We start from the raw sequence: 23,132 nt of genomic DNA on the forward strand, positions 1-23,132 counted from the left end.
TAAGATTATAATACCAATATGTTTACTGTACCTTTTCTTTATTCAAATATGTTTAGATACACAAATAGTTATCATTGTGTTATAGTTGCCTCCGGTATGCAGTACAGAACATACTGTACATGTTTGTAGCCTATTGTAGGAACAATAGGCTATAGTGTATTACATAGGTGTGTAGTAAGCTATACCATCTAGATTTGTGTGGTATATTCTATCGTATTAAAACAATAAAACCACCTGCCTGGGCACTGTGGCTCATACCTATAATCCCAGCACTTTGGAAAGCCAAGGCGGTAGATCACTTGAGGCCAGGAGTTCAAGTGCAGCTTGGCCAAGATAGCAATAGCCCGTCTGTACTAAAAAAAATACAAAAATTAGCCAGGCCTAGTGTCACGTTCCTGTAATACCAGGTACTTGGGAACCTGAGGCAGGAGAATCACTTTGACCCTGGAGGCAGAGGTTGCAGTGAGCCAAGATCACGCCACTGCATTTCAGCCTGCATGACAGAGGGAAGCTCTGTCTCAAAAAAAAAAAAAAAACTCCTAAAAACACCTGACACATTTCTCAGAACATACATCTGTCCACAAGCTATACATGATTCTACAAGGGACAGAATTCATCAGGAAATTAATTTGCTTGATGATGGAATCTAGAGAGTTCCAATATAGGCTGTCTTTAAGCTGGTGTCCTGAGAATACCGGTATCCTGGCTAAGCTCAAGTCTGAAAGCCTCAGAACCAGTTTCAGGAGAGAGACGGAGGAAGTTGCCTTTTCTCTGCCTTTTTCTTTATATCTGAGGTATCAGCTGATTAAATGGTGCCCACACACATTGAGAGATGAGGCTCCCACTCAACTCATCAACTCACATGTCTCTCTCCTCTAGAAACACCTTCACAGACTCACCCACAAACAATGCTTCACCAGTTCCCTAGGTATTGGTTAATCTAGTCAGACCGATACTTAAAATTCACCATCACACCATGGAAATATAATTACACCTCTTTGAGTTTAACAAAAACCTCCTATATGTTATTCAGAGTTTGCACAGCCCTAGGGGAAGTTAATTTAATCCACGAGAAAATAAAAAGACCAATATCTTTAATAATTTTTCTTTTCTCTACTAGTAAACCTTGATTGGTTTAATTGCAGTCTTTTTCTTTGTTTATTTGGTTGGTTGGTTGTTTTTTTTTAATTTTGTTTTGATTTGGGTCTTTGTTTTTAATTTAATTTAATTTATTTAATTTATTTAATTTTAAGTCCTGGACAACTGTGCAGGACGTGCAGGCTTGTTATGTAGGTAAACTTGTGCCATGGTGGTTTGCTGCCCGGCTTTTGTGTCCTTTATAAAAATATGTCATAGAACCCTCTGGCCATCTTCTCATATTTCTTCGGCCCAGGTATTTTTTTCCCACTCTCTCATAGTCATTCATCAGTTATTGAAAGAAGAATAGGGACAACGATGATTTATTCTGACCACTTAGAATCCAAACCCAATTTCCAGATCCACATTCAGAAATGGGTAATCGAATAGATTCATATTATGCTACAGACAGGATCTAGGAGTAGAAGGGACTGTGAGTCCTCTAGTTAGTAGTATCTGTATGAAGCCAGGAGACTCTTCCATGTGTGAATTTTTAAGTTTGTAACAGAAGAAATAGTTTGTTGTACTTTAATGAACATTGTCAAGAGAAGAAAATATAACTCACATATCTCCACTTGTTTAGAAGCTTTTCATCAACCCAGACCCCAAAATGACATGTTTCTCTTTGTTCCTCAGAAACATGAATTCTGGAATCTTACAGGTCTTTCAGAGGGAATCACCTGCCCATCTGCATGAACTACTTCATAGACCCGGTCACCATAGACTGTGGGCACAGCTTTTGCGGCCCTGTTTCTACCTCCACTGGAAGACATCCCAATTCTTACTCAGTGCTTTGAATGCACAAAGTCAACACAGCAGAGAAACCTCAAAACAACATTGATTTGAAGAAGATGGCTTCTCTTGCCAGAAAAGTCAGTCTCTGGCTATTCCTGAGCTCTGAGGAGCAAATATGTGGCACTCACAGGGAGACAAAGAAGATGTTCTGTGAAGTGGACAGGAGCCTGCTCTGTTTGCTGTGCTCCAGCTCTCAGGAGCACCGGGATCACAGACACTGTCCCATTGAGTCGGCTGCTGAGGAACACCGGGTAAGTGATGCCTCTGAAGATTGATTTCTGTAAAGGATGCATAAAATTCCTGTGGGTCTATTTTCTTGGAGATTGGATAAAGCCAACTCTGAGTCCCTTTAAGCAGCTCTGTTTGGGCTTTCTTAGCTTCCATCCTCTGGGCTTTGACAAACATGAAGGGAAACAAAGGAAATGCCATTTACTAGGGGCTTATTGTCTCTCATTCTGGGCCCCTCCCTATGTCATGGTCTGCACTGGTGCTTCAATTTATGGCTCTTTTGCAGGAGAAGCTTTTACAGAAAATGCAGTCTTTATGGGAAAAAGCTTGTGAAAATCACAGTAACCTGAATGTGGAAAACACAGAACCAGACACTGGAAGGTTAGTCCTGTACTACTCTACCTTCTGCAGGAACTTATGATGGGCAAATGGGTGACTCTTAAAATAGGAACTTGATATCAAACTGTAATGTTTCTGGGATTCAGTAAAAAAAAAAAAAAAAAAAAAAAAAGCGAGAGAAAACATTGAGAAAAAGTGGCCTCATTTTTATATAGAATAGTATGCCTGTTAGGTAAGATTTCTAAGAAAACCACTGATGTCACCCAAAGCATGCTGGTTTGTTTCATACAAACCTATAGTTATACACCAATAGATCCAAGAACTGGGCCATCTCACAGCATTCTATATGGCTGGTTGGATAAATGCTGGCATAAGAGTTATTTGGCGGTCATGGAATGCTCAACTGAAACTTCTGAGTGTCGGTCAGCATTAATCTGAATGCTGGTGTGCAAGTAGTATTTGGAATTGTATGGAAAATTTGAGGCAGAAAAATTGACAGGACAAATCTAGGGCAACCATGAAATTAAGAATCTCAACTAATTAATGTTGAATAATACATAACAATGATGAGAAAAGTGGTGAGAAATACGGATTTGTGTTTGAGGGAGACATGTAAACATGCCAGAAATATGGGAACTAGTATCTAAATATAAGGAGAACTCCGAGGACTTCAGAAAAATATTAAAAATAATTTTCTTTTGTGGATGTATACTTTGAGTGTATGATAGCTAATATTAGTTTGTTGAAAAGTATTTCATGAGAACCTAGTCTATGTTGAATATTAAATAGAAAATATACTAGTAAAGAAGAAAGGAAGCACCTTTGTCCTCACAAATCATACAATCCAAATGAGAGAGTCAAGTGGTCAATAGCAAATATATGCAATACATGATGTATTTGAGTGTGGTAGGTTTTTTGTTGGAGAATAATCAAGCAGGGAAGTAGAAAAGGACAATAGAGGCCAGAAACTGGAGATTAGTGTCTGAGTTTTAAATAGGGTGGTCAGAAAAAAGACTCACTGAAAAATTCAAATTGAAACAAAGTTTTGAAGAGGAAGGGGACACAAATGTGTGTGTGGATATATATGTGGACCATGAGTGTGTATATATATGTATATGTATGTATGTGTGTGTGGTTGTGTGTATATATATGTATGTGTGTGTGTTTGTATACATATATTTTATTTATTTATATATACATATATATATTGTAATTCTAGTTGGAGAGAAAGCATATGCAGTAATTTTGAGTTTGTTATATTTGGAGGCCTGAGGAACCACAAAGAAGTCTGTGTTTCAGATTGGGATGACTTGAAAAAGAATGGAAGGAAATGAATTCAGAGAGACAAAGATGGCCAAATCATAAATGCAGCCTTATTAGGATAGTTTTGCTGGGTGAAACGCATTTAGCTGGACATGTTAGTCTAAGGTCATTTTATATATAATGAGTTTAAGCAACGTGTTGCATATCTCAGAAATAGAAATAATTGTTTCCTTTTAGTAACTATAGCTCTATACTCCAACTCTTAAGCATGAACTGTTCTTACTTTTCCATAAACATGGGCTGGAATAGAGAAATTCAATTGTGTTTTTTTATTTCCAACTATCTTAGAACACACATTATCTTGAATAAATTTCATGTAATTGGTCAGATACAGCATGTTGACCTTTATGCAGAAAGAAAGGAAAGGAACAAAATTTGTAGATTCTAAGAACTGGCAAGACTGAGGTTTAAACTATTGGATGTTGAGAGACAAAAGAATCAGTGAGATTTAATAGGAGTGAATAAATACATTTCTCTTTTGACTAACCCATTATCACTGCAGGATTATGTGAATTTAAGGCTAGAAGCAATTAGAGCCGAGTATCAGAAGATGCCTGCATTTCACCATGAAGAAGAAAAACATAATTTGGAGATGCTGAAAAAGAAGGGGAAAGATATTTTTCATCAACTTCATTTAAGTAAATCCAAAATGGCTCATAGGAGGGAGATTTTAAGAGGAATGTAGAGGAGCTGAAGGAAATGTGCCATAACCAGATGTGGAGCTACTTCAGGTACAAACTCACAATGTGGTTTCAGGTTTTTGAATATTCACATGTATAAGTATTTTCCTCATAGCTGAAATCCATTCCCTATTTTATTTCCATGATGTGTTTCCAAAAACACATTCACATAACTAATGCTACTTTTTGGGAGAGGTATGCCCACCAAGGGATTCTACCAGGCCAAAGGTCCTCCTACTTTATCCACCAGCCACAAAACTTTGTGGAATGGTCAAGGTAACAGCCCCAAGAAATATTCCCCATCTAATTCAATAATATACTTTGGGTTGTTAAACATGTATAAAATAGTGATTCATTTACATTTAGGTTAATTTGGAAACATGGCAAAATCAGAAGTTTTAGGAATCTAGGTTCGCGTTAACATTATTTTGGGGTCCACTCATTTGGGTAACAGGTTCAGCTAAAGATGACTGAGTAGGTTTTTCGTGGTTAACATAGAGCATAGACCCTCTGGCCTCTTCTCCCTTCACTTGTTTAGAGAATGCTTCAAGACTAGACTTTCCCAGGACGTTAATTAATGACAATACAACTGACTGGGTTTTTCATTACAGAAGAAATAGAAAATGCTTTCCAGAAGAGAAGATGGTAGGGGAATAATATCTTCAGAAATGAGTACAAATCTCACACTGAACTTAGTGAAAGATGCATCTTGTGAAATGCACTAAATCTTTCTTCTTCTTTTTTTTTTCAGGCTTTTGGAGACATATTAACAGGTGAGTGTGTACCTAGATTTTAGCATATGTTATTTAAGATGCCACGAATATCAAAGCAGCTCTATTAAATCATGGCATAAATAATTAAGATATGATACCACTTTTTTTTGCATTACTTTCGTTCCCACACCTTAAAAGACAAGGCCACAAAGTAAATAAATGAATAAAAGAAGAGTGAACTAAAACAAACAATTTTATTCCTGATTTTTTTTTGGGTGGACGGTGTCTTGCTCTGTTGCCCAGCTGGAGTCAGTGGCGTGATCTCAGCTCACTGCAAGCTCCGCCTCCCGGGTTCACACCATTCCCTGCCTCAGCCTCCCGAGTACCCGGGACTACAGGTGCCTGCCACCACACCCAGCTAAGTTTTTGTATTTTTAGTAGAGACGGGGTTTCACCGTGTTAGCCAGGATGGTCTCTATCTCCTGACCCCGTGATCCCCGCCTCGGCCTCCCAAAGTGCTGGGATTACAGGGTGAACCACCACGCCCAGCTCCATTTTGTTTTATTCTTAAAAGCCTGCACAGGAGAAGGATAAGAGTTTGTTTTGTGGATGGTGAGAAAGTCACCAGAGGAAGCAGGAAGAAGAGGAGGAAGTATTTTACCAGTGAAAAAGTGTTGATGTTTTGTTTTTTATACATATATACATATCAGTTAACAGTTCTGAAAAATAGATTGAAAAAAACTGTGGAGTGTTAGAACTGTAAGTTCTAGGGAAGTTCTTTGCTAAAAGGCAGATTTCCCTGCCTAGAACAAGTTTCCAGTCTTTATCTTGAGAAGGAAGCAGTGGATGCCTCAGTCTCCCAGAACCCGGCTATTTCAGAAAAAATGTCAGGGGAGTCTGCCAAGAAGTGGAACTCAGAATTTCATATCTAAGTATTCTCAAGGCCATAAGGCTAAGGAACTTACACATTTGGGGCAAAAAAAAAAGAAGATCAATGGAATTCTGACTTAGACTTTCCATCATGCTTTAAAATTTAGAAACTGTAAAGAATTAATTTGCAAAAGGAAGTAATTTTTTGAATTATCAAATGTGATTCAAAGGATTCTCATGAAATGTCTTTTACATACAAATAGTGATTTTTATTATTTTATGGCTGTAGATGTTGTAACTGCAGGTTTTTCCTTGCAGGATGAGTCCGTGCTGCTCACATGCCCCAGCCTCTGAATCCAGAGCTCAGTGCAGGGCCCATCACTGGACTGATGGACAGGCTCAACCAATTCCGAGGTAAGTCTCCACCCATAGGCAGCACTCCCACTTTATCTAAATATTATTATTGTTAAGATCATATAGGTAATATTTCATATTTTATCAAATATTTTACTTCTTTTAAGACATAAGTGAACAAATAACCATGCAACCTTTGGTATCTGTGTCTGTATTTATAGTCAGATTTATAGCATAAGTTTGAAAGATAGTGAAAAAGAAATACATTCTGGCATAATATGTACTCATTATATAACGGGAAAAAGGAGTAGGTAGAAAATTTAAAAAAGGAGCAAAGGAAATAATGCTCAGAATGGTGAATTATTTAATGTTAAATACAAAATTGTACATTTCTTTAGTATATTCATTTGAACTGCTAAGAACTGTTCTTTGCGGGAATATAGTTTTCTGGAGATTCTTGGGGTTTTGTATTTTTTAATGTGTTATATTTTCATATATTGCAAACATTTGAATTAATGGGTAAAGCTAAAAGGAAGAAATCATTTTGTGAATACAAGTAAAATTACAAATGAAATTAAGTTCAGTTTAATTGCATATGAAGAGATACATGTTAAGTCTAAAATCCAGCTTCAGCCCAGAGCTAGCATGGAGGACCACAGAGAGACTGGTCAAAGATTTTGCAGAGATCTGCTTTAAATTATCACTTATAACATGTACATATGGATTTTTATCCAGATAGCTAGAGCAGTTCTTGAGTAAGTGAAAATCTTCACATTCTTTCCAAAATGATAGCACTAGTTTTTAAGAATAAGAAACATTTCTAAATAATGATCTTGATAACAGCATAGCATTTAGGGCATAAAATGTGTAAATTTTACTTTGAAAATTGGATTGCAAGAAGTTGGTCTCATATTTGGCTCTCAATATGTAAGTTTTCAAAAAAATATAATATCTGTGGTTTGAGTTTTGTTTGTCTTGTATACAATATTAATCATCTCTATACTTTACTAGAAGTTACAAGCAAAATTGTCTTTATGACTTTACATTTCCTGGTAAAGTAACTTCTTGATAGAACAATTATTTTTTTTTATTTACACATGTCTATGCATGTTTTCTTTTTCTTTCTTTTTTTTTTGCAGTGCATATTACTCTGCATCATGAAGAGGCCAATGGTCATATCTTTCTATATGAAATTTTGAGAAGCATGTGTATTGGATGTGACCATCAAGATGTACCCTATGTCACTGCAACACCTAGAAGTTTTCTTGCATGGGGTGCTCAGACTTTCACCTCCGGCAAATATTACTGGGAGGTCCATGTGGGGGACTCCTGGAATTGGGCTTTGGTGTCTGTAACATGTATTGGAAAGAGAAGCATCAGAATGAGAAGACAGAAGGAGAGGAGGGACTCTTCCTTTTTGGATGTGTTAAGAATGAAATTCAATGCAGTCTATTTACCACCTCCCCACTTATGCTGCAATATATCCCAAGACCTACCAGCCGAGTAGGATTATTCCTGGATTGTGAGGCTAAGACTGTGAGCTTTGTTGATGTTAATCAAAGCTCCCTAATATACACCATCCCTAATTGCTTTTTCTCACCTCCTCTCAAGCCTATCTTTTGCTGTATTCACTTCTGACCAGAGACAAATCAGAAATGTGTTCACATGCTGTGGGAACCCCCTTATCCCAGGAAGTCCTCTTCCTTGTGCCTTAACATACAGGACAAATAAGCTCTCTTTCATGTCTTGAATTGCCTTCTAATGTTATCAAAACTCATTTATTGTGTTACAATTAAATATGCTGAAAACGCTAAAAGTATATGTATTGGTCCTTTATTAAATAATTTTTGAAAAATCATTATTCATGATCATGGCATACAGTATATTTTCTTTCTCTTTCTTTCTGACTGTCACTGAGTGAAATAATAGATGACAGACATGTCTGAATGAAGTTAAAATCAATTGAAGACAGTCCAGACCTCTTGCTTCATGCAAAAAACATGGAGTGAAGAATCAATGATAACTGGAAAATGCTTTTCTTCCTCTTTATCTAACTATATCACACTTATCCATCATGTTTCATTGTATTAATCTGTCCTTTGAGTTAATATTATTTGACCTTCTATGCTGGGCTTTATTTTGCAATTCTCACCACAGATATGAATAATCCTTCATTATTAGTGTGCTCGTCTACATTGAAATACACGAGGTGAGCAGACCAATGCTGGATTAATTAAATATTGCAAAAAAGTTAACTAAATATTGACTCCTACCTCAAACCATACACAGTCATTTCCAGATAGATTCAAATCCTGAACGGAAGGGGAACCTTATACAATATTCTCATAAGGATATCTTAAGCAGGGAACAAATTAATAATTAAAATAATTAGTTCATTTATATTGATAATGATGACTTCTGTGTTTCAAAAAAAATTATGCAAACTAGTAATGGAGAAAGATATTTACCCCAACATACATAAAGTAAAATGCAATGCATGTATATGATGAATACTTACATTGTAATAAATAAAAGACAGTGAACTCAATAGAAGATTGGCTAAAATATCTGAACAGACACTTTACAGAATTGGATACATAAATAACTAGCCAAATATAAAAAAGTGTTCACTCTCCTTAGTCTTACAAAAGTAAGAATTAATCCACCAGTTGTACCACAGACCCCCATACAAAAATACCAAAATTTAAAGACACACAATAGTGTGTGTTGTCAAAGATACAGAATAAATGAAATTTATTCATGGCTGGAGAGATGTAAATGGAAATCCTTTTTGGGAAACTGACTATTAGCATTTATTATGAGCTAGATATTCTAATTCTAAAATATAGTCAACTGATCGCCTACATGTACTTCAACATACACAATATTGTTCACTGCATCAACTTTTATAGTAGCTCCAAATCAGACCCAAAATATTCTTCAACTGTAGAATAGCTAAATAAATTTGGTGTATTTATGCAAAATAATCCTATAAAACAGAGAATAAATAACTCACTGAATGCAACAAAGTTGATGAATCTCAGAAACAAGTTAATAAACATACGCCAATTTAAACAATAAAATTGAAGTTAAGAAAAGACTCTTCCATGTATATAATATATTGGTAATTGTATGCTCTTTATGGGTTCCATAATTACATGAACACTGTGGAATTATAACTTTTAAGACCCAAAATGTCAAATAATGCATAAGGTAGTAGAATAAAAAAGGAGCCCAGGCATGGTGGCACTCCCAGCACTTGGGGAGACCAAGGTGTGAGAATGGCTTGTGGCCAGGAGTTCCAGACCAGTGAAGGCAACATAGTGAGACCTCATGTCTACCAAACATTCCTTTAGAAATCAGCCTGGCATGATGGCACAAGCTGTAGTCCCAGCTACTCAGGGGGCTGGTGCAGCAGTATGGCTCATGCCCAGAAGATCCAGGCTTCAGTGAGCCATGGTGGTGCCTTGCAGTCCAGCCTGTGACAGAATTACAGTCTGTCTCAATAGTAAAACAAACTATCATTACTTGACATAACACAAACCAATATATTATAAATGCTCTAATTATAGGTATTTTAAATATTGATGTTATTTAAAATAACTGAGAAAGCTGAGATAGCTACATGTTTGCTTAGACCAGACAAAAGTGCCCTGGGAGGTAAGTTTAAAGTATTTTTATTAGAGTAAGTGAGGATGAAGTGCTTCATTACAAATGTGATACACACCAGAATCTGCTATGAACAGTCACGTGTCTAGAGGATTTGTGGATATCTAGGTAAGCAGTAATTCTTGGGTGCCTGAAGCATAGCAGGTGCATATTCAGTGTGTCTTCTCTGGAGATGTCTTTGGAAAGTTTGATTTTTTTTATTATATTTGAAGTTCTAGGGTACATGTGCACAACGTGCAGGTTTGTTACATATGTATACATGGGCCATGTTGGTGTGCCGCACCCATTAACTCGTCATTTACATTAGGTATATCTCCTAATGCTATCCCTCCCCCTCCCCCCACCCCACAACAGGCCCCGATGTGTGATGTTCCCCTTCCTGTGTCCAAATGATCTTGTTGTTCAATTCTCACCTATAAGTGAGAACATGCAGTGTTCATTTTTTTGTCCTTGTGATAGTTTGCTGAGAATGATGGTTTCCAGCTTCATCCATATCCCTACAAAGGACATGAACTCATCATTTTTTATGGCTGCATAGTATTTCATGTTGTACATGTGCCACATTTTCTTAATCCTGTCTGTCACTGTTGGACATTTTGGTTGGTTCCAAGTCTTTGCTATTGTGAATAGTGCCACAATAAACATACGTGTGCATGTGTCTTTATAGCAGCATGATTTATAATCCTTTGGGTATATACCCAGTAATGGGATGGCTGGGTCAAATGGTATTTCTAGTTCTAGATCTTTGAGGAATTGCCACACTGTCTTCCACAATGGCTGAACTAGTTTACAGTCCCAACAACAGTGTAAAAGTGTTCCTATTTCTCCACATCCTCTTCAGCACCTGTTGTTTCCTGACTTTTTAATGATGGCCATTCTAACTGGTGTGAGATGGTATCTCATTGTGGTTTTGATTTGCATTTCTCTGATGGCCAGTGATGATGAGCATTTTTTCATGTGTCTGTAGGATGCATAAATGTCATCTTTTGAGAAGTGCCTGTTCATCTCCTTTGCCCACTTTTTGATGGGGTAGTTTTTTTCTTGTAAATTTGTTTGAGTTCTTTGTAGATTCTGGATATTAGCCCTTTGTCAGATGAGCAGATTGCAAAAATTTTCTCCCATTCTGTAGGTTGCCTGTTCACTCTGATGATAGTTTCCTTTGCTGTGCAGGAGCTCTTTAGTTTAATCAGATCCCATTGGTCAATTTTTTCTTTTATTGCCTCTGCTTTTGCTGTTTTAGACATGAAGTCCTTTTCCATGCCTATGTCCTGAATGGTATTGCCTAGGCTTTCTTCTCGGGTTTTTACGGTTTTAGGTCTAACATTTAAGTCTTTGATCCGATTCAGGGGGTGGGTCCAAGATGGCCGAATAGGAACAGCTCCGGTCTACAGCTCCCAGCGTGAGTGACACAGAAGATGGGTGATTTCTGCATTTCCGTTTGAGGTACCGAGTTCATCTCACTAGGTAGTGCCAAACAGTGGCTGCAGGACAGTCGGTGCAGTGCACTGTGCACGAGCCGAAGCAGGGCGAGGCATTGCCTCACTTGGGAAGTGCAAGGGGTCAGGGAGTTCCCTTTCCTAGTCAAAGAAAGGGGTGACAGATGGCACCTGGAAAATCGGGTCAGTCCCACTCTAATACTGCCCTTTTCCAATGGGCTTGGAAAACAGCACACCAGCAGATTGTGTCCCACACCTGGCTTGGAGGGTCCTATGCCCACAGAGTCTCACTGATTGCTAGCACAGCAGCATGAGATCAAACTGCAAAGTGGCAGCGAGGCTGGGGGAGGGGTGCCTGCCATTGCCCAGGCTTGCTTAGGTAAACAAAGCAGCCAGGAAGCTCGAACTGGGTGAAGCGCACCCCAGCTCAAGGAGGCCTGCCTGCCTTTGTAGGCTCCACCTCTGGGGGCAGGGCACAGACAAACAAAAAGTCATCAGGAACCTCTGCAGACTTAAATGTGCCTGTCCGACAGCTTTGAAGAGAGTAGTGGTTCTCCCAGCATGAAGCTGGAGATCTGAGAACGGACAGACTGCCTCCTCAAGTGGGTCCCTGACCCCTGAGCAGCCTAACTGGGAGGCACCCCCCAGTAGGGACAGACTGACACCTCACTCGGCCAGGTACGCCTCTGAGACAAAATTTCCAGAGGAACTATCAGACAGCTGAATTCACGGTCTCATGAAAATCCGCTGTTCTGCAGCCACCGCTGCTGACACCTAGACAAGCAAGGTCTGGAGTGGACCTCTAGCAAACTCCAACAGACCTGCAGCTGAGGGTCCTGTCTGGTAGAATGAAAACGAACAAACAGAAAGGACATCCACACCAAAGACCCATCTGTACATCACTATCATCAAAGACCAAAAGTAGATAAAACCAGAAAGATGGGGAAAAAACAGAGCAGAAATACTGGAAACTCTAAAAAGCAGAGCACCTCTCCTCCTCCAAAGGAATGCAGTTCCTCACCAGCAATGGAACAAAGCTGGATGGAGAATAACTTTGACGAGTTGAGAGAAGAAGGCTTCAGACGATCAAACTACTTCGAGCTACGGGAGGAAATTCAAAACAATGGCAAAGAAGTTAAAAACTTTGAAAAAAAATTAGATGAATGGATAACTAGAATAACCAATGCAGAGAAGGGCTTAAAGGAGCTGATGGAGCTGAAAGCCAAGTTTCAAGAATTATGCGAAGATTGCAGTAGCCTCGGTAGCTGACGAGATCAACTGGAAGAAAGGGTATCAGGGATGAAAGATGAAATGAATGAAATGAAGCGAGAAGGAATGTTTAGAGAAAAAAGAATAAAAAGAAATGAACAAACCCTCCAAGAAATATGGGACTATGTGAAAAGACCAAACCTACATCTCATTGGTGTACCTGAAAGTGACGGGGAGAATGGAACCAAGTTGGAAAACACTCTGCAAGATATTATCCAGGAGAACTTCCCCAATCTAGCAAGGCAGGCCAACATTCAGATTCAGGAAATACAGAGAACGCCACAAAGATACTCCTCGAGAAGAGCAACTCCAAGACAAATAATTGTCAGATTCACCAAAGTTGAAATGAAGGAAAAAATGTTAAGGGCGGCCAGAGAGAAAGGTCAGGTTACCCACAAAGGGAAGCCCATCAGACTAACAGCTGATCTCTCAGCAGAAACTCTACAAGCCAGAAGAGAGTGGGGGCCGATATTCAACATTCTTAAAGAAAAGAATTTTCAACCCAGAATTTCATATCCAGCCAAACTAAGCTTCATAAGTGAAGGAGAAATAAAATACTTTACAGACGAGCAAATGCTGAGTGATTTTGTCACCACCAGGCCTGCCCTAAAAGAGCTCCTGAAGGAAGCAATAAACATGGAAAAGGAAAACCGGTACCAGCCACTGCAAAAACATGCCAAATTGTAAAGACCATCGAGGCTAGGAAGAAACTGCATCAACTAACGAGCAAAATAACCAACTAACATCATAATGACAGGATCAAATTCACACATAACAATATTAACTTTAAATGTAAATGGGCTAAATGCTCCAATTAAAAGACACAGACTGGCAAATTGGATAAGGAGTCAAGACCCTGTATTCAGGAAACCCATCTCACGTGCAGAGACACACATAGACTCAAAATAAAGGGATGGAGGAAGATCTATCAAGCAAATGGAAAACAAAAAAAGGCAGAGTTTGCAATCCTAGTCTCTGATAAAATAGACTTTAAACCAACAGAGATCAAAAGAGACAAAGAAGACCATTACATAATGGTAAAGGCATCAATTCAACAAGAAGAGCTAACTATCCTAAATATATATGCACCCAACACAGGAGCACCCAGATTCATAAAGCAAGTCCTGAGTGACCTACAAAGGGACTTAAACTCCCACACAATAATAATGGGAGATTTTAACACCCCACTGCCAACATTAGACAGATCAATGAGCAGAAAGTTAACAAGGATACCCAGGAATTGAACTCAGCTCTGCACAAAGTTGACCAAATAGACATCTACAGAACTCTCCACCCCAAATCAACAGAATATACATTTTTTTCAGCACCACACCACACCTATTCCAAAATTGACCACATAGTTGGAAGTAAAGCTCTCCTCAGCAAATGTAAAAGAACAGAAATTATAACAAGCTGTCTCTCAGACCACAGTGCAATCAAACTAGAACTCAGGATTAAGAAACCCACTCAAAACCGCTCAACTACATGAAAACTGAACAACCTGCTCCTGAATGACTATTGGGTACATAATGAAATGAAGGCAGAAATAAAGACGTTCTTAGAAACCAACTAGAACAAAGACACAACATACCAGAATCTCTGGGACACACTCGAAGCAGTGTGTAGAGGGAAATTTACAGCACTAAATGCCCACAAGAGAAAGCAGGAAAGATCCAAAATTGACACCCTAACATCACAATTAAAAGAACTAGAAAAGCAAGAGCAAACACATTCAAAAGCTAGCAGAAGGCTAAAAATAACTAAAATCAGAGCAGAACTGAAGGAAATAGAGACAAAAAAAAAAACCCTTCAAAAAATTAATGAATCCAGGAGCTGGTTTTTTGAAAAGATCAACAAAATTGATAGACCGCTAGCAAGACTAATAAAGAAGAAAAGAGAGAAGAATCAAATAAATGCAATAAAAAATGAAAAAGTAGATATCACCACCAATCCCACAGAAATTCAATCTACCATCAGAGAATACTACAAACACCTCTATGCAAATAAACTAGAAAATCTAGAAGAAATGGATAAATTCCTCGACAAATACACCCTCCCAAGACTAAACCAGGAAGAAGCTGAATCTCTGAATAGACCAATAACAGGCTCTGAAATTGTGGCAATAATCAATAGCTTACCAACCAAAAAGAGTCCAGGACCTGATGGATTCACAGCCAAATTCTACCAGAGGTACAAGGAGGAACTGGTACCATTCCTTCTGAAACTATTCCAAGCGCACATTTATTTATTTATGCCAAAGAAAGTTTCACCCTCTGCAGTGCAGTGGCAAAATTTTAGCTCACCACAGCCTTGAATTCCAGGGCTCAAGTAATCCTCCCACTTCAGCTTTCAAAGTAAAAAAGACTAGAGGTTTATGCCGTTGCACCTTCCTATTTTTCATTTATTTTTTTCTTAAAGACAGGATATGGCTATGTTTCCCAGTCTAGTCTCTAATTCCTGGCTTCAAGTTATCCTCTGACTTCAGCCTCCCAAAACAATGGGAATACAGGGTGAGCCACATCACCCAGTCGTAAATGCTCCTTTATCTATGGCATTCTCAGAGTAGGCCACAGGAACTAAAATTTTCTTTTTTTCTTTTTTAGCACTCTAAGAGATTTCACTAATTAATCAAATAATCCAAATGATAATTTAGCATCTTATCAAATTTTCAAAGGCTTTTCCATTCTCGTGGGTAAAACATGAGTTACTCTTTTAAATGCTTTCCTCCACATAGTGCATAATATCCTAGAATGGCTAGAAAAGTACGATGAGTATTGATTTGGGGATTATAAATATCTATTAGGATGTAGGCAAATTCACGAATACAGAATCCAAATGATGGGGAGACCATGCATGTTTTTTTTTCTATTCCAAAGTTTGTTTTGTGATATGAAACTCCAAAAGAAGGAAAAGATTTCAGAAGGGATACCTAAATATCTTCTGACAGAGGAATTATTTGCCAATGGCTCACAAGATTTATGGTCAAGACTGTCAGAACAGTGAAAACATATCTATCAGCCTTATATCAGTCAAGGTTCAAAGACAAAAGCAGAACTCATAAGATATATGTACACTTAGGAAGATTCATATATGGATTTAGTACATGGAATTAGCTTACTCAATTGTGGTGGCTGATGAAGGAAGTATAAGATCTCTGGTATAGTCCATCAGGAAAAGAAACAAATTCTGCTGGTTGGATCCCAATGGTCATGGAGTAAAGCTTTAGTTCACAGTCAGAACGGATCAACTGGAACCATAGAGATCACTTCACAGTTTAGCCTTGTCCAAGGAAAGTCTAAGTCTTCCTTCAGAGAACTTTCACTGTTAAAGTCAGACTTACTTGGGTAAACTTCCAAGTCCCAGAATTAGAACCTTTACTTACATCTGAAAACTGCCTTCCCAGCAAGGACTACGTTAGCATTTCATTGACTAAGAAGGAGGTGTGTGTATGCTACAAATTGATGCTGTTTTCATTTCCCTCCTTGTAGTTAAACCCAGCCAATTTGCCACACTGAAAAATCATTAAGAGGTTATATGTCATAAATTTAAGAAAGAGAAAAATAGGATTCCTTGCTCCTTTCTAAGTTTACTGTGCAAGACCACCAACAGACTGAAGCCCTTGGATATACATTCTGGAAATCAATAAATTGAGGTAATCCAAGTGTCCACACAGAGGTGAGATCTGCCCTGGGTGCATGGGGTTACTGGGGGCTCAGCCCTGCACTCAAGAGTGGGAAGCCTTTGAGACCTTAGTTCATGGACTGGACCCTGCAGGCATCCTCTGCTGAGATTCAGGGGCTCCCCAGTGGGGCTCTGGTATTCCATCACAAGGTCAGATGACTATGTGTATCAGGAAAGAATTGGGGCAAGGAGAGAAAGGAAAAAGGGTAGCTTCTAATTTAATTTCAACTTTTTTGCACCACATAATTGACTCATCCCAACTGTCAACTTTAGGCAGATGAAGTCTAGAGCCCGGAAATTAGGAGCTCTCAATTCTAGATCTACTTCTTTCTACCGTGGCATTACTAATGAAACAACTTATTTTCCTACATGAATCTCAAACCATGAAACAAATATAAGAATGTAAGTCCCTTTAGAGTTGGCATTTTGTAGGTTCTAAAAGTCCTAACCAAGCCAGAAGCAGGATTAGAGATGGGTATGGGCATTAGAGATGTGTGTATGGGCAAGAACAATACATGATGTGGACAAAGAGCACTCTAAACAATCTTGATCATTTCCTCATTTCCAACTGAATCCCCTTTCAATACAAAACGTTCTGTTTTGGATCTGAGAGTCTGTTTCCACACTAGCATCTGAAACCATACTCTACAACAAAGATTTCTATTGAATTACAATTCTGTTTTTGAGAACCGTTAAGAGACTCTCTCCCTCATGTGGGTTTCATAACTCATTATAAAATTTTCATACAGGAGTTGGGGATCTATTTCTGCTTTCTTAATATGCATAGAAAACTAAATTTATTTTATTTTAGAAATTTTTTAATGAAAATTCAATTATAGCATATTATTTAAAATTCAACAGTTACAATTCCATTGAAATTGTAATTGCTACTTTGTTTTATTTGTTCAGATGGAGAGATGTGCACAATTCTATCCATGCTAATAAAAATTCATTAATTTTCCAACAACGATGGACTGGATTAAGAAAATGTGGGACATATACACCATGGAATACTATGCAGCCATAAAAAATGATGAGTTCGTGTCCTTTGTAGGGACATGGATGAAACTGGAAAACATTATTCTCAGTAAACTATCGCAAGGACAAAAAACCAAACACCGCATGTTCTCACTCATAGGTGGGAATTGAACAATGAGAACTCATGGACACAGGAAGGGGAACATCAAACTCCGGGGACTGTTGTGGGATGGGTGGAGGGGGGAGGGACAGCATTAGGAGATATACCTAATGCTAAATGACAAGTTAATGGGTACAGGAAATCAACATGGCACATGGATACATATGTAACAAACCTGCACATTGTGCACATGTACCCTAAAAACTAAATTATAATAAAAAAATTCATTAATTTAATAACAAGTTATATTTTGCTTTGTGGCCTCTGAATGTCCAAGACTATTTTTAAATCTTTTAAATTTCCTTTCTCTGAAAATCCCATTTATTAGATATTCTTCTGGAAACCCCAGTCATTTTCTCTTCAAACCCCTTATTTATTTCTGTTAAGATAAATATGTTAGAAAAAGGAATGGAACAATGTACTACATGGGATATGATGTACCACATACTTTGCTATCTCCCTACCCACACCTTCCATAATCACAACAGAAAACATAGAATATGTCCCATCGTCCCAACTTCATATATGAGCACATAAAGAGTAAGCAATCTCTTTTCCATCCTGTTTCCTATATGGGAGGGGATCAGAAATCAGTCCCATGTCACCAACTCCATAAATCCTCAAACATTTCAATGTATTGCCTTATCTAGAACCACAGAAACATGTAGGATTCCTTTTGTGTTTGTCCAGCTGATTTTCAGCCTACATTTTCAGGTTTATTTATCTCACAAATAAAGCATTCAGTTGTTGAACACTATAACATGATAGAAGCCTGTAAAAAATCAGAATCAAATAATACAACAATTCAGAATGTCTTCCTTTATGCTACCGTAGCTTTTATGTTACAAGTGTTATGCCTTTAAATGTAAGAATGTACTAAATTTATTATTATAAAAAAATCAGAATCAAATAGATTATATTCCTTAAGAAAATAATGAAGGCAGCAATTGCAAACAGTACCATAGATGCTAGATTTTAAACTTTTTTTTCTCTTCTTATTTATTTTCTTAGAGGCAGGGTCTGGCTGTGTCACCCAGGCTGTAGTGCAGTGGGTGGTTCCTAGCTCACAACAGCCTCAACCTCCTGGGGTCAAGCCATCCTCCATCTCTGCCTCCTGAGTAGAAAGAACTACTGTCAGGCACTACCATTCTGGGTTATTTTTTAAAAATTTTTTGTAGAGACATGGCCTTCCTATGCCACCCAGGCTGGTCTCCCACTCCTAGACTCAAAATATCTTCCTGCCTATATCTCCCAAGGCAATGGGATTACAGCTGTAAGCCACCATTTCCAGTCTCAAAACATTTTCATAGCAGAGTTAACAGAACGTTTTCTTCTATGTTAATCTCTAAATTCGGTAGGTAGAAGGTTAATGTCCTTTACTCTTCCCATATCTGGCTTAGTATCCCTTTCTTACACAACCTATTGCCAAATGTTTGTTTTCAATTTAACATTTATATTTCATAGCACAGAATAGTGAAATGAGTAATGCGAAGTAGAGTTCCCATCTTATTTTCTAGCCCCTGCCAATCCAACCATAGATATTCTAAAGGGGCTCATGATCTTAGCCTTTTCCCTCTGTTGGATTCCAGGTTATGAACTAATGAGTGTTGGGTGTAAAAACTTAAGGAATAGAGCAGAAAGTAGGACTACAACCTCTTGTGGTTCTACCTACCCTAGAACGACTATTTTCACAGGAACTCTTATCACAATGCTAGGCTCACTGATTTCTCATCTGAACATGCTTAGAAATAAATATGTTAGCTCTTACCCTGATTTTAATTTAAAAAAAATAAATCCTAGCTCTACAGAAGCAGCCACCAAATATTTCCTTACACAAGCAATCGCATCTACAGTTCTCATAATAGGTATTCTCTTCAATAACCTGTTCCCTGGGCAATGAACAATAATAAACACTATTAATCAATTTTCAACCTTAATAATGATAATGGCCCTAGTAATAAAACTAGGAACGGCTCCTTTCACCTTTTAGTCCCAGAGGTAACTCAAGGAACCTCCCTAATGTCTGGTATAATTCTCACATAAAAATACTAGACCCTATCTCAATTATGTTTCAAATTTCTCCATCAATAAACATGAACATCCATCTATCTATCACAATCCTATCCATTATCATGGGCAGTTGTGGAGGAATTAAACACAACTACGAGAAATTCTAGCCTACTCCTCAATTACTCACATAGCTTGAATAATAGCAGTGTTAATTTATAATCCAAACATTAGTATTCTAAACCTGATTATTTACTTTAACAGTTAACGCATTTCTAGCACTCCACCTGAATATCAGCACCACGACCCTGTCACTATCTCATGCCTGAAAGAAATTAACATGATTAACACCCAAAATCCCACAATTCTACTATCCCTAGTAGGTTTACCTCCATTAATAGGTTTTTGGTCTAAATGACTAATTATTCAAGAATTTACAAAAAAAAATAGTCTCACTGCCCCAACAATTATTGCTATTATAATTCTACTCAACCTATGCTTTTATATATGCCTAATTTATTCCATCTCAGCGACAATATTCCCCACATTGAATAACATGAAAATGACAGTTCAAAAAAACAAAACCCATACTACTCCTCCCCCACTTACCATTTTTTCATCCTCCTCTTACCCATCTCTCCATTAATACTAAATATGATTTAGAAATTTACGTTAACTAAGACCAAGAGCCTTCAAAGCCCTTAGTAAGTAAATTACGCTTAATTTCTGTAACAAACCTAAGGACTGCAAGACTCTATTCTGCATCAATTGAACGCAAAGCTAAGACCTTACTAGACTGGTAGAATTCAAACCCACCAAAATTTATTTAACAGCCAAACACCTTAATCAACTGGCTTCAATCTACTTCTCCCATTGGGGGAAAAAAGGCGGGAGAAGCCCAGACAGGATTGAAGCTGCTCCTTTGATTTTGCAATTCAACATGAGAAATCACCTCAGGGCTGGTAAAACCTGTGTCTTTATATTTACAGTCTAATACTTATTCAGCCATTTTACAACCGCCACCCCCGCCCCCCCCCACCTCCCCGCCTGGCCCAACTTATGTTAATCAATCGTTGATTGTTTCCAACTAACCACAAAGATACCGGAACATGGTATCTACTATTTGGTGCATGAGTAGCGATAGTGGGCACTGCCTTAAGCCTTCTAATTCGAGCAGAATTAGGCCAACCAGGAACTCTGCTAGGAGACGATCAGATCCATAATGTTATTGCTACTGCCCAAGCATTCATTATAATCTTCTTTATAGTTATACCAATTATAATTGGAGGCTTCGGCAACTGACTAGTCCCTCTGATAGTTAGTGCACCCGATATGGCATTTTCCCGGATAAATAATATAAGCTTCCGACTTCTCCCACCCTCCTTCCTACTCCTACTTGCATCCGCAACAGCAGAAGCAGGCGCTGGAACCGGCTGAACAGTTTATCCCCCTTTAGCAGGAAGCCTGACACATGCAGGGGCCTCTGTGGATCTTACTATCTTTTCTCTCCACTTGGCAGGTAGGTGTTTCTTCTACTCGAGGGGCCATTCACTTTATTACCACAATTATTAACATAAAACCCTCAGCCATATCCCAGTATCAAACACCCCTCTTCGTCTAATGAGTTCTCATTATGGCAGTCCTTCCCCTCCTTTCTCTCCCAGTCCTAGCCACCAGCATTACCATACTATTAACTGACCGTAACCTTAACACTACTTTTTTTGACCCCGCTGGCAGGGGTGGCCCTCTCTTATTTCAACATTTATTCTGATTCTTTGGTCACCCTGAAGTCTATATCCTTATCCTACCAGGCTTCAGGATAATCTCCCATATCATAACTTATTACTCTGGACAAAAAAGGAGCCCTTTGGGTATATGGGCATAGTATGAGCCATAATATCAATTAGCTTCTTAGAGTTTATTGTATGGGCCCATCACATATTTACAGTAGGAATAGATGTAAACACACGAGCATGTTTCACCTCTGCCACTGTAATTATTGCTATCTGTACTGGCATTAAAGTGTTTTGCTGATTAGCTACACTGCACGGCGGTAACATCATATGATCACCCACAATACTCTGAGCCCTAGGATTCATTTTCTTTTTCACAGTAGGAGGTCTAACCAGCATTGTGCTAGCTAATTCATCACTAGATATTATCTTACATGATACATATTACTTTGTAGCCCATTTCCACTAGGTCCTATCAAGAGGAGCAATATTCGGCATCATAGGAGCCTTTGTCCACTGATTCTCCTTGTTTTCAGGTTACAGACTTAATCAAGCCTATGCTAAAATCCACTTCACCATTGTATTTATAGGTACAAATCTAACCTTTTTCCCACAGCACTTCCTTGGCCTATCTGGTATACCTCGACATTACTCCGATTATCCTGATGCGTACACCACGTGAAATATTCTCTCATCTGTAGGCTCATTTATTTCAATAACAGCAGTTATATTAACAATCTTTATAATCCGAGAAATCTTTGCTCCAAAAGTAAAAGTTCCAACAATTGAATAATCATCTAATTTAGAATGAATTTACGGCTGTACACCACATGGATCACACATTCGAAGAACAAATCTACGTTAAACTCCAGACAAAAAAGGAAGGAATCGCGCCTCCAAAAACTGGTTTCAAGCCAGTCCCATAACCTCTATGACTTTCTCCATAAGATATTAGTAAAATCATTACATAACTTTGTCAAAGTTAAATTATAGGTTAGATCTTGTATGCCTTAATGGCTCATCCAGTTCCATTAGGCCTCCAAGATGCTACTTCCCCTATTATAGAAGAGCTACTTACTTTCCATGACCACATTCTTATAATTATTTTCCTAATAGTTCCCTTGTCCTGTAACAGGATGAGTCAGCAGCATCGACAGACTCGTGTCTTCAGAGCTGAGCTTCCCCGGAGACAGAGTTCCTGGCCCTTTTAAGGGCTTACAACTCTAAGGGGTTCCATGTGAAAGGGTCGTGATGGACTGAGAGCACATGTGGTTAGAGTTGGTGGGGGGGTGGTTAATCTTTTAACCTCAGGCCTGGTCATCAGTGGCACCAGCTGGTCTTGCCACTGACTTCATTCCTGTTTTCAACTTTTACTTTCTCCTCCTCTTCAGAGACAGGAGACAGTAAGAGAAATGGCTTCTCTCCTCAGTCCTATTGTAGCAGGACGAGTCGCAGACAAAATTCCTCAGACACCGGATTAAAGAAGTAAGAGGTTTTTTTATTCGGCCGGGAGCATCAGCAGACTCGTGTCTTAAGAGCCGAGCTCCCCGAAAAAGAAATTCCTAGCCCTTTTAACGGCTTACAACTCTAAGGGGTCTATGTGAAAAAGTCAATAGATCAAGTAAGTGTGAGGAATGTGACTGGGGGCTACATACATCAGCTAACAGTACAAAAGGTTTTACAGTGCTTTCTCATACAATGTCTGGAATTCACAGATAACACCAGTAGTTTTGGTCAGGGGTTAATATTATTATTTCAAC

General features: G+C 38.4%; 1 long non-coding RNA gene and 1 pseudogene across 1 annotated transcript; one reads left to right on the forward strand and one right to left on the reverse strand.

The window, feature by feature from the left end:
* Positions 1-341: 341 nt before the first annotated feature.
* LOC115834230 lies at positions 342-22,344 on the reverse strand. The gene is made up of 4 exons (XR_004029233.1): positions 22,247-22,344; positions 19,682-19,687; positions 16,425-16,431; positions 342-353 (listed from the first exon to the last, which is right to left on the reverse strand). It is a non-coding gene; the product is annotated as an uncharacterized LOC115834230 (long non-coding RNA).
* LOC115834229 lies at positions 1,778-8,077 on the forward strand (annotated as a pseudogene).
* Positions 22,345-23,132: the final 788 nt, after the last annotated feature.

Source organism: Nomascus leucogenys, unplaced genomic scaffold (genome assembly GCF_006542625.1).
Source record: "Nomascus leucogenys isolate Asia unplaced genomic scaffold, Asia_NLE_v1 001280F_44326_qpd_obj, whole genome shotgun sequence".
Classification (NCBI taxonomy): domain Eukaryota; kingdom Metazoa; phylum Chordata; class Mammalia; order Primates; family Hylobatidae; genus Nomascus; species Nomascus leucogenys.